Source organism: Sceloporus occidentalis, unplaced genomic scaffold (assembly GCF_023333645.1).
Source record: "Sceloporus occidentalis isolate IW3139 unplaced genomic scaffold, rSceOcc1.0.p SCAF_3, whole genome shotgun sequence".
NCBI classification, from domain to species: Eukaryota; Metazoa; Chordata; class Lepidosauria; order Squamata; family Phrynosomatidae; genus Sceloporus; species Sceloporus occidentalis.
Window position 1 is genome coordinate 242,061,423 of NW_028316983.1, and position 11,813 is coordinate 242,073,235.

General features: G+C 42.8%; 1 pseudogene; it reads right to left on the reverse strand.

Annotated features, from left to right (window-relative positions):
- Nucleotides 1-7,862: 7,862 nt before the first annotated feature.
- LOC149317692 (large ribosomal subunit protein eL32 pseudogene) lies at nucleotides 7,863-8,268 on the reverse strand (annotated as a pseudogene).
- Between the last annotated feature and the right edge of the window lie 3,545 nt (nucleotides 8,269-11,813).

Here is an 11,813-nt window from a genome sequence, read left to right on the forward strand (position 1 = left end):
TTTCTCTTCTTCCCTTTCGTTCTAAGGTTTTGGAACGGATTGTTTATTTGCGCTGTCTTGAGTTTCTGGAAGCTAACTCCATCCTTGATCCCTTTCAGTCTGGTTTCCGCCCAAGGCATTCTACAGACACAGCTCTCACTAAGATCTCCAATGACCTTTTACAGGCCAAGGCTAATGGCCTTTACTCTGTTCTCATCCTTCTTGATTTGCCCGCAGCCTTTGACACTGTTGATCACTTTCTCCTAATTGACATACTCTGTGACCTTGGGTTCTCAGACTCTGTTCTCGACTGGTTTAAATCTTACTTGTCTGGCAGATCTTTTGCAGTAGTTGCAGGCGGTCAGACTTCTTCTCCTGTTCCCTTATCTGTTGGAGTTCCCCAGGGCTCTGTTCTGGGTCCCCTTCTGTTTTCTCTCTACACACTGTCCATAGGAAAACTCATTGGCTATTTTGGTTTTCCCTACCATCTGTATGCCGATGACACCCAGTTGTATCTTTCCACCTCTGACCTTTCTCCAAGGCTTGAACAGCAAGTTTCGTCTTGCCTCACAGCTGTCTCGCAGTGGATGCACCATCGGCGTTTGAAGCTCAACATGTCCAAGACGGGGCTTCTTGTCTTTCCTCCTAAGTCCACCCTTCAACACTCCTTTTCTGTCTCTGTGGACAACATTTCTATTCAACCAGTCCAGCAAGCCCGCAGTCTTGGTTTTATCTTTGATTCTTCTCTGTCGTGTATCCCTCAGATCCAGACCACAGCCAAGGCTTGTAGATTCTTTTTGTACAATATTGCCAAAATCCGACCATATCTCTCCGCCTCTACTGCCAAGATCCTGGTCCATGCCCTAGTGATCTCACGACTTGATTACTGTAACGTCCTCCTGACTGGGCTTCCTCTTTCTCACCTCCATCCTTTAATCTCTGTCCAGCATTCAGCTGCATGCATTATCACTTCCACCCACCACTCTGACCACATCTCTCCTGTGTTGGCATCCCTTCACTGACTCCCTCTCCCTTTCTGCATTCAATATAAGCTCCTGCTGTCGACATTTAAAGCCCTCCATGGACTGGCCCCTCCTTACTTATCAGACCTTCTTTCTCCTCACCTTCCCACGAGGGCCCTCCGTTCTGGTAGTCAAGGTCTGCTGTCCCAGCCCAGGATTTCCTCTGCCCCATCCCAGATTTGCCCCTTTTCACTTGCTGCCCCTCACTCCTGGAACCTTCTTCCCCCACAAGCAAGAGTCATCAGTTCTTTAACCAGCTTCAAAACGGCGTTGAAAACAATCCTGTTCAGAGAAGCCTTCCCAGGCATTGCATAATTGTCGCTTACTATCTGATGTTCTTTTGTTGCCTGTTTATCGAACCATTTCCTGTATTGCTATGTACTGTATATGTATTATCCTACTTGAGAGTATGTATTTTCCCTGGAAGAAGATTAACCATCCATTATGAAGCCAAGCCCTCCCTCCAGTCCATCTGCCTTGGTCCAGGCCTTGGAGGTAGAGAGGAACTGCTGGACCTCTTACCCTTTCCCTCCACCACTCCCTTCTCCTTCTGTGTCATGTCTTTTTAGATTGTAAGCCCAAGGGCAGGGAACCGTCTAACTAAAAAGATTGTATGTACAGCGCTGTGTAATTTACAGCGCTTCATAAATAAAGGTTAATAATAATAATAATAATAATAATAATAATAATTAGAAGGAAACCTAAGGAACATCTAGCCCAACTCCTCAGCATGCAAAAAGCTCACAACTGATTCACCGGGAAATAATCAAAATGCTGAGCCCTAGCCTCAAAAATGCAAAACCTATTCTGTGGAGATGTTTCAGTGCTGTGGATACTTCCTTTAAGGTTCAGACTTGAACACAGAATGGTTTCATTGCTCCACAAAAATTAAAGTCATTCGTCTTCACTTTTCCAGTTCATGCTGGGTATGAACTGGTTGCAGCTGCCCAGAGAGACAGGAAACAGCCTCTGCACATTCTTAGAAGGCACCTTTCTATTATTTAGTATAGCTTTCTGTGTTCCAGGATTGAGCTATTCAGATGAGCAGAAATCAGCACTGCTATGGAAGAAATACTAAACTCCTCTTGAAGCACTAGGGGTGCAGGAAATAGAGATCTCCAGGTTCATTATGGAAGTTCAGGAATTTCCTCAGACCTCTATTCCCTGGACTTTTAGTACTCCAAGAGGAGTTTAGTATTTCGCCCTCCAAGGATGTGGAACCTGGTTATCTCTGGGGTACAAGCAAGAACTAATTGTAAAAAAACCCAAAAAACGAGTAATGTACAGTTGGCCCTCCATATCCATGGATTTGTTATCCATGGATTCAAGCATCCATAGCGTGAAAAGATTTTTAAAATAGCTGAGTGGATGCAGAGGAGCCTTGCCGGTCTACAACTCTCCAGCACAGCTGAGAGAATGCAGAGGAGCCTTTAACACCTGGCTGTTAGCTCTTCTTCTCCTGTTCCCTTATCTGTTGGAGTTCCCCAGGGCTCTGTTCTGGGTCCCCTTCTGTTTTCTCTCTACACACTTAGGAAAACTCATCAGCTCTTTTGGTTTTTCCTACCATCTGTATGCTGATGACACCCAGCTGTATCTTTCTGCCCCTGACCTTTCTCCAAGGCTTGAACAGCAAGTCTCGTCTTGCCTCACAGCTGTCTCGCAGTGGATGCGCCATCGGCGTTTGAAGCTCAACGTGTCCAAGACAGAGCTTCTTGTCTTTCCTCCTAAGCCCACCCTTCAACACTCCTTTTCTGTCTCTGTGGACAACATTTCTATTCAACCAGTCCAGCAAGCCCGCAGTCTTGGTTTTATTTATTATTATTTATGGTATTTATACCCCGCCCTTCAGCCCTAAAGGCTATCAGAACAGCTTACAATTATTATTTTTAATTTTATCTTTGACTCTTCTCTGTCGTGTATCCCTCAGATCCAGACCACAGCCAAGGCTTGTAGATTCTTTTTGTACAATATTGCTAAAATCCGACCTTATCTCTCCGCCTCTACTGCCAAGATCCTGGTCCATGCCCTAGTGATCTCACGACTGGAGTACTGTAACGTCCTCCTGGCTGGGCTTCCTCTTTCTCACCTCCATCCTTTAATCTCTGTCCAGCATTCAGCTGCATGCATTATCACTTCCATCCACCGCTCTGACCACATCTCTCCTGTGTTGGCATCCCTTCACTGGCTCCCTCTCCCTTTCTGCATTCAGTATAAGCTCCTGGTGTTGACATTCAAAGCCCTCCATGGACTGGCCCCTCCTTATTTATCAGACCTTCTTTCTCCTCACCTTCCCACTCGGGCCCTCCGTTCTGGTAGTCAAGGTCTGCTATCTCAGCCCAGGATTTCCTCTGCCCCATCCCGGATTCTCCCCTTTTCACTTGCTGCCCCTCACTCCTGGAACCTTCTCCCCCCACAAGCAAGAGCCATCACTTTTTTAACTAGCTTCAAAACTGAGTTGAAAACAATCCTGTTCAGAGAAGCCTTCCCAGGCATTGCATAATTGTCGCTTACTATTTGATGTTCTTTTGTTGCCTGTTTATCGAACCATTTCCTGTATTGCTATGTATTGTATATGTATTATCCTACTTGAGAATATGTATTTTCCCTGGAAGAAGATTAACCTTCCATTTTGAAGCCAAGCCCTCCCTCCAGTCCATCTGCCTTGGTCCAGGCCTCGGAGGTAGAGAGGAACTGCTGGACCTCTTACCTTTTCCCTCCACCACTCCCTTCTCCTTCTGTGTCATGTCTTTTTAGATTGTAAGCCCGAGGGCAGGGAACCGTCTAACTAAAAAGATTGCATGTACAGCGCTGTGTAAATTTACAGCGCTTCATAAATAAAGGTTAATAATAATAATAATAACAACAACAACAAGGATGCTGAGCCATTCTTCCACCTGGGCCAGAGACAGTCGTGGCAGAGAGTCGGGAGACTGCTTTCTCCCTTATTTTATGTGGGACTCAGAGGGGAGATACGTCATCTGGGTGGTGATTGAATGAGAGGAGGATGATAAAGAAGGATAGCCATGTCCGCCCTTAGCTGTCCTATTTCATTTTGATTGTTTTAAAGGTTTAACTATTGTAACTGTTATTGTATTTTTTATTATGTAATGGTGAGGGTTTTATGGGGACAGTATAATGTGACTGTTGCTTATATTTTGTATTTTTATTCTATGTTGTAATATTATTAATTATTTTATTATTGTTTCTGTTGTGATCTGCCTTGATTCCTTTGGAAAAAGGCAGAATATAAATAAATTATATTACTATTATTATTATAAAAATCCCAATAAGCAAACTTTGAGGTGGTCATTTTATATAAGAGACACCATTTGAGTATGCCATTTTATTTAATGGGACTAGAGCATCTATGGATTTTCGTATCCACAGAGGGCCCTGGAACCAATCCCCAGCAGATACCAAGGGCCCACTGTATTTTAAAATAGTACCACAATCATTACATTCCTATATGGTGTAGTGCAGCTTATTAATTTCACAGGACAAGGTACAGTACCTCTCTCCCCCAACCATCACCACCACAGTTTACTATTTAGCCATTGAAGCCCCCCTCCCCAGCCATTAAGGGGAGCATCCCAGTACATCCCAGTAGCCAGATGAAGACCGGTGTCATTATCTGATGAGATCTGCTGAAATTTTCTGGAGGTCTAGAGTTTGTACTAGCCTCTCAGCATCAGGGGTTCCTGAATGAAGTGGCTTATCTATATATATTTCAGTCTGGCTTCAGGACTGATTATATCTGATTAAATCTCTGGCTTGGTTATAGAATGGAGACAGCTTTGGTTGCCTATGTGGGAAACTGGATAAGGGAAGGCTTGAGACAGGGTACACGTTAAAACACATAAAACACATTAACAGAGAATACATGATATTTGATTTTTAAGAAATTATGTTTTTAGAGATGATTTATGTGTTGTCCCAATAATACAGTTATAATAAATGTATTTTACAATAGCCCCTGAAGAAGACCAATTTGTGACAAGGCCAAAACGCATTGGGCTTTTTAAGATAAAGTTTGTGGACCATCAACACATGTGGGACTTCATTTCCTTTATCTCTTCCATTGTGAATTTGTGTTTTCCTTTGCTGTTGTTGTTCTTCTTCTTCTTTTAGTGAATTCTGGGAACTGTAGTTTTGTGAGACATTTAGCCTTTTCCATCAGAGAGCTCGGGTACCACAATAAACTACAATTTCCAGGATTCCCTAGTACTAAACCAAGTCTTAAACTGGATTATTTCTGCAGTGTGTTTTGGACTTTATGTTCCTGGACTACAACTCCCACAATCTCTCAGATGGCATTTGGTGATTCTGGGATTGCAATGCAAAATAAATACATTTCCAAAGCTCTGGCTCAGGGGATGTATCCTCTCCACCAAAAAAGCAGCCAACTAGTGACCTTTTTTAAAAAAATGGCCCATTGCCCAAGGCCACCTGTGATTTTTTTCTGGCTTCTTGGAGAAGAGATGGATTTCAGGAAATAGAAAAGGTAAAGTAGTCTCATGTCAATTTGCAGGGTGAAATTAAGGTGGAATTCCCAACGTGTCGCTGAGTTAAGTGAACTGTTGGATTCCCCCAAGCTAAGGCAGCTGCTTACTTTCCATTCTGCTCAATCTGTGTGCTGGCATCTTGCAAAATTCTCCTCCCTGATTTGCATTCCTCATTAGGATCCTTCTTGATCTCCTCTAATTTCCAGCCCTTACTGGCGGCTCCTGGTTATGCTCCCTCACCAAGGTCACTTTGAGTAATGAAAAACAGATTTAACACCTTCATTAATGATCCGGATGAGGAAGTAAACAGCATGTTAATTAAATTGGCAGATGATGACATATTGGAAGATGATGCATCAAGCCAGAGGAAGGGGAGGGATGCAAAAGAAACTCCAGTGAATCATTTGTTCTTGTCATTGGCATCTGGGAAGGTTCTTCACACCTGAAAATCCCCGCTACCTCATCCCAGGCTGAAATTCAATCTTCACATCCCACTCAAAGATTCATTTTAATTTTGTCATCTCAGAAGTTAAAGCTTCATAACCAAGTTAAGCAATGGGAGAGCCATGAAACAAGAAACAGGACAGAGATACTTTAAATAATGAAAATGAGAAGTATTTTGGTTAGACTCAAAACCATCCTCAAAGAATCATTCAACAGAGCAACCTGACTTTCTTGTTTCCCATAAGGGCTGGCTATGCATTGTGCCTCTTGGTTGGCTCTTGTCTGTCCCATCAAACTGTGAAGAGTGTTGATTATCAGGACTTTGGGAATATTAAAATACCACTCATTTTCCCTGCCAAGGGTGTATCCACACTAGAAATAATGCAGTTTGATACCACTTTAATTGCTATAGCTCCATCCTATGGAATTCTGAAATTTTTAGTGTTACAAGGTCTTTAGCCTTCTCTGCCAAACAGTGTTGGTGTCTCACAAAACTAACACTCCCAAGATTCTGTAAAATGGAGCCATGGTCATTACAGTAGTCCCAAACTGCATTATTTCTACAGTATAGATGCACCCCAAGATTAAAACATGATCCAACTTGACAGCTGAAGTATGTCCAGAGAAGGGTGCTCAAAAAGGTAACAGGTACATCAGCCAAGCCCTATGAGGAACAGCTTAGTATGTTCAGGTGATTGAGAGGTGACATGATATCCGTCTTTAAATATCTGAGAAGTTATCATGTAGAAGTTGCAGTAACCTTGTCTTAGGAAATGAACCAATGGACTCAAATAACAAGAAAAGTAATCCCACCTAAACATTAAGAACAACTTCATGATGGTAAGAGCTGTTCAACAGTGGTATAAACTGCCTCAGGGGCTGTGCAGACAGCTCCGAAGGGGCAGCCTCCAACCAGCCCTTTTACAGCCAGATTGGGGCTGCAGAAACTGCAGCCCTTTTTGCACCCTGAAAAGGGCACAATAGCTTTGGTGCCATGGCTTTACGGTATTCCTTCAATGCTGTGTTGTGGTGTGGTGCACGGTGTCATGCTGCCCTGGAGCAAAACTGGAGCCTGCATCATATGGACACTATGCCCCAACTCTGCCCCCATCCTGGCCTTTAAGGGCCTCAACAAGAGGTGAAAGGTACTGCATTCTCTGCCTTTGCAGGTTTTCAAACAGAGGGTGGACGATCATCTGTCAGGAGTATTTTAGGAGTATGCAGATTGAGTTTCCCTTATCTGAAATGTCTGGGACCCGAAGTGCTTTGGATCTTAGATTTTTATTTTTATTTTTGGATTTTGGAATGTTTCCATATACATAAAGAGATCTCTTGGAGATGGAATTCAAGTCTCAACATAAAATTTATTTATGTTTAATATATATCTTATACACATAGCCCAAAAGTAATTTTATACACAATATTTCTATTAATTTTGTGCATGAAACAAAGTTTGCACACATTGAACCCCGATTGATAATGTCCAGAACCAATTGAATCCCCCTCCATTTATTATTTTCCTTATTCGTGGTTTGTTTATTAATTTTGTCGTATTGTCGTATTGTTATGTATTTTTAACCATGTTTTATTGTTTAATTTTATACTTGGGAGGAAGGGTTGGGCCGGGGTCTTGTGGGGCTTGTTGTGTTTAGTGATCTATATTGTATAAACTTTGCTGTTACCCACTTCGATCGGCAAAGCAGAAGAGGCAGGATATCAATAAATAGTTTATTTATATTATTTATAAAACAAAAGTGTCACTGTCTCAGCCACGCATGTGGACAATTTTGGATTTTGTAGTATTTTGGATTGCAGAATTCCAGATAAGGGAAACTCAATATGTATTCCTCCCCACTCCCCCAGTTTTCTAACATTTAGATACTTTTATTAAATACAGTTGTACAAAAACAGCGATTTATTCATTTTCTTCACTGCACAGTCTGGCATTTGGGTTGGTGACTTCGACAGCAAGCTGAACTGCTCTCTAAACAATTATCTTCCGATTCTTGGATGAAACATTATGTGCAATTTCTGCACAATAGGACTTGTTCATTATTAGCACCTCAAGTACTTTGACACTGTGTACCCAAAATTTCCTCCAGGACAGAGGAGCAGCATGTGCTTTGCCTTCTTATCATTACCTAACCAATGCTGGGCTTCAAGATTTGGCCCTTCAACCTTCTGTGAATTCTTTTGTCAATGCCTCTTGGCTTGCGCCAGTTATGCTTGATTTTGACATAGCAATCAGACTGATGAAGAATAAACTTCTTGGTCCTCTCCTTGATGATCTTAGGCTTGATGAGAAGTCTGAGGGCAGGCATTGTTTCCTCAGGAAAATGGCAGTTCCTTTTCCAGCAAGAGCACCCAGAGAAAGAAAGAGCGAAGGAGAAAACTGCAAGGCCTGATGGCATATGACTGGAGGGTCCTGGCAGATCAAAGCAGGAGGTGGGTCTGATGAAAGAAAGTTATAGAATCATAGAATTATAGAATTGCAAACTTGGAAGAGACCACAGGGGCCATCCAGTCCAACCCCCTGCCATGCAGGAAATCCAAATCAAAGTATCCCTGACAGATGGCCATCCAGCCTCTGCTTAAAGACCTCCAAGGAGGGAGACTCCACTACACTCCGAGGAAGGAGTTTGTTCCACTGTCGAACAGCCCTTACTGTCAGGAAGTTCCTCCTAATGTTGAGGTGGGCCCGTGCCACACGGGCAGAAAGTATGTGCTCAGCATGTACTAGGGTTAGAAAGGGGTGTCCTTTCTGGACAGCCGTAACCCTAGTACGTGCCGAGCACGTACAAAATGGCGGCGCCCTATACACATGGGTGCCGCCATCTTGACGTCGCAGATGCTTAGCATCTGCACGTCGTGCGGCAGAAATGACGCCGCGAATGCACCATTGGTGCATTTCTGCGGCGCAAAAAGAAGCCGCTTTTTGCGGCTTCTTTTTCGGCCGGCGGGAAGCCTCGCCGTTTAGAGGCTGAGACTTCCCGGTGGTGGAAGCGGAGGCACCAGCAGACCGCCCTTTTGGGGCGGTCTGTAAAGCGCCATGGAATCTCTTTTCCTGGAGCTTGCATCCATTGCTCCGGGTCCTAGTCTCTGGAGCAGCAGAAAACAAGCTTGCTCCCTCCTCAATATGACATCCCTTCAAATATTTAAACAAGGCTATCATATCACCTCTTAATCTTCTTTTCTCCAGGCTAAACATCCCCAGTTCCCTAAGTCGTTCCTCATAGGGCATGGTTTCCAGATCCTTTACCATTTTAGTCGCCCTCCTTTGGACATGCTCCAGTTTCTCAACATCCTTTTTAAATTGTGGTGCCCAGAACTGGACACAATATTCCAGGTGGGGCCTGACCAAAGCAGAATACAGTGGCACTATTACTTCTCTTGATCTAGACCCTATACTTTAATTGATGCAGCCTAAAATTGCATTAGACTTTTTAGCTGCCGCGTCGCACTGTTGACTCATGTTCAACTTGTGGTCTACTTGGACTCCTAGATCCCTTTCACAGCCAGGAGTCCCCCATCCTATATCTGTGCATTTTATTTTTCCGCCCTAAGTGCAGTAACTTACATTTCTCTGTGTTGAATTTCATTTTGTTAGCTTTGGCCCAAATTTCTAGTCTAGTACTTCAAGGAAGCCCCGTCACTTGTTCCACCCTCCTTAGTGAAACTAAAATAGAATAAAGCTATATAGGCCTGATTTAAATGGGCCTTTGCACCGCCACTGTCATGTGCTAGGGGTTCATCGAGGACGTAGCATCCATACCGGCCTCACCCCTAGCACATGACTGGGCCATTTTGACGTGACGGACACATAGCGTCCGCACGCCCCAGCACCTTTGTGACACCGTAAGTGCGCCTTTGGCGCCTTGCGGCATCACAAAGGCACCACAAGAAGAACCCGCTTTTTGCAGGTTGTTTTTGTTCTGCGACAGAGTCGCGCAGTTTGTCCGCTGCAGCTCCCTCACGGAGCAAACCAGGGCGGCGGGAGACCACCCTTTTGGGGTGGTCTGTATACCACCATAATTTCACTTTCGGAAAACGGCATGTTAAAATATTTCCTCAGTATGTATTCCTGTGTGGCAGGAGACTGGACTAGATTATTGTTGTAGTCATCAAATTATAGATGTGGAAGCAACCAGAAGGGCCATCTAGTGCAATCTTCCTACCATTCAATGATCCACAACTAAAGCACTCACAACAGATGGCTATCCAACCTCTGGTTAAAAACCTCTGATGAAAGCAAGTCCACTACCCTTCAAAGAAGTCTGTTTCACGCTGTTGATAAAGTCTCCTCCAACTTTGTATTTCTGTGACTTTATGACTTATAACTGACAAGAAAAAACTAATCATTCAACAATATAAACAAGACAGGCTTGGAGTTCATTTTGTTGTTGTTAACTGCCCTCAAGTCAACTTCAACTTATGCTGACCCCATGAGGGAGACACCTCCAACCCCCCCGTCATCAACTACTTGTACCTATCCCGCTACTGTGCGGCCTTCCCCTCTTTCTGCTACCCTCTACCTTTCCAAGCATTATTGTCTTTTCTTGTGAGTAGCATCTTCTCATGATGCAGCCATCTTGGCTTCTAGGGAGATATCTGGCATGATCTGTTCAAGGGCCCATTTGTTTGTCTTTTTGGCTATCCATTTGGTATCTTCAGCACCCATTATTATTATTATTATTATTATTATTATTATTATTTATATAGCGATGTAGATTACACCCATCTCCAGCAGCACACCTCAGATGAGTTGATTTTCTTTCTATCTGCTTTGTTCACTTTTCAGCTTTTGCATCCATACATGGTGATAGAAAAAACAATGGCTTAGACTATCCTTCACTTTAGTATTCAGTTTTATACCTTTGCATTTTAGGGTTTTATCCAGTTCTTTCATAGCTGCCCTTCCCAGTCCGAATCTTATTCTGATTTCTTGACTGAAATCTCTGTTCTGGTCAATGATGAATCCAAGGTATGAGAAATCTTTGACTATTAATATTCCTTCATTGTCTAGATTGAATTTGTGTGAATCCTCTGTGATCATTATATGTTTAGTGCTCAGCATTAAGCTGAATAAATCAGTGTTGAATGAGGCATAAATTAGTTATGGGTATTTATTAGGTGAGAAGGAAGAGAAGCATCTACAGCAGAATAAATATACCAGCTCCTCTAATGTCTGTGTGCAGCCCAAACTTCGACAATGAGGCAAGTGCATAGTTAGATCATACTTGGAGATTGGTATATGGTTTATTAATAGATATGACAACCATTTGCAATTCAAGGGAAATATTTTGAAAAAATGTCAGAAAATAGAACTGTTTAGCAAGGAGCTGATATTGATTTGCAAACAGAGAGAGGAGCTATTTTTAGAGCTAGAAACTGAACCATATTGGAACATTAAGATGTCATTAATCTTAGTGTTGCATTTGGGCTTTTATCTGGACATTTTAAAATGCAAATAAATATCCTTTCCCATTATGCAAAGTGCCAGAACTGGTTGAAGCCCAAAGTTGGCAGGAAAACCAATTATTAATTTGAACTATGCAGAAAACTCAGGAGAAACCAGGTGGAACGAGAGCAAGCACAGTAACAAAATCTGGGTTATTTCTTCTCAAATGTAGATATGAATTTGGTCCAAGCTGCTTGGATGTGGAATAGTAGCATATGAAGTTAGAAGTCCTTACCCTTTTGGCATTTCACAAACAAAGCTGAGGATGTTGGAATACATTAAAATATGGAATCCTCAAACTGAAATCTGAGCTGGAAGAGGCCAGTGGAAGCTGTCAACATGGCCTCTTGAGTTATATCTGCTCTGCAAATCCTCCTCTTTTTCTTGAATTCTTGTAATGTAATCCCT